Raw genomic sequence first — 687 nt, 5'->3', positions numbered from 1 at the left:
ATATGAATGTTTTGATTATTAAATGATTTTCTATTGCATTTTAAGGAATATTATGTAATGAAATCATAAATGATTTTCAATCTATTTATTTCATTTTATTTTTATTTTTTCTTATTCAACAGCAAAATACAGGCAATGACACTGAGGAGACGGGGGAAGCGACTTTGCCCAAGAAACCAAAGGGATCCAGCATCTTGGACTCTCTGTTTGGGGCAGTCTACTCAACAGTAGAAGAAAATGAGCAGAAGACTCTGGCAACGATGGCTGAAGATGAAGTCAGAAGATACAAGGCAGAAAAACCTGCTGGGCTGAATGAAAATCCTCTGACCTGGTGGAGGTCTAACGAAAGGGAGTACCCACTGTTGGCTCGCCTAGCGAAGCAACATCTTTGTGTTCCTGGGACAAGTGTTGCATCGGAAAGGGTGTTTTCAACTGCAGGGGATATTGTCACTGCAAAAAGAAGCTGCCAAACTCCAGATCATGTCAGTGAGCTCTTTTTCCTGCACAAGAATCTCACTATTAGCAAGTGAGAGAACAGAGCCACATTAACAGGACTTGACTGAGTTATGTTTACTTTTAGTTATGTAGCTACTACTATTTTCATTTTTGCACTTTAAGAAACATTGTCTTAAAGACATTTACAGTAACAGAATAATCAAGTTCAAGTAAATTTTCATTTTACAATTC

This window comes from Austrofundulus limnaeus, unplaced genomic scaffold (genome assembly GCF_001266775.1).
Source record: "Austrofundulus limnaeus strain Quisiro unplaced genomic scaffold, Austrofundulus_limnaeus-1.0 Scaffold1159, whole genome shotgun sequence".
NCBI lineage: Eukaryota > Metazoa > Chordata > Actinopteri > Cyprinodontiformes > Rivulidae > Austrofundulus > Austrofundulus limnaeus.
Note: the sequence above shows the minus strand (reverse complement) of the source record.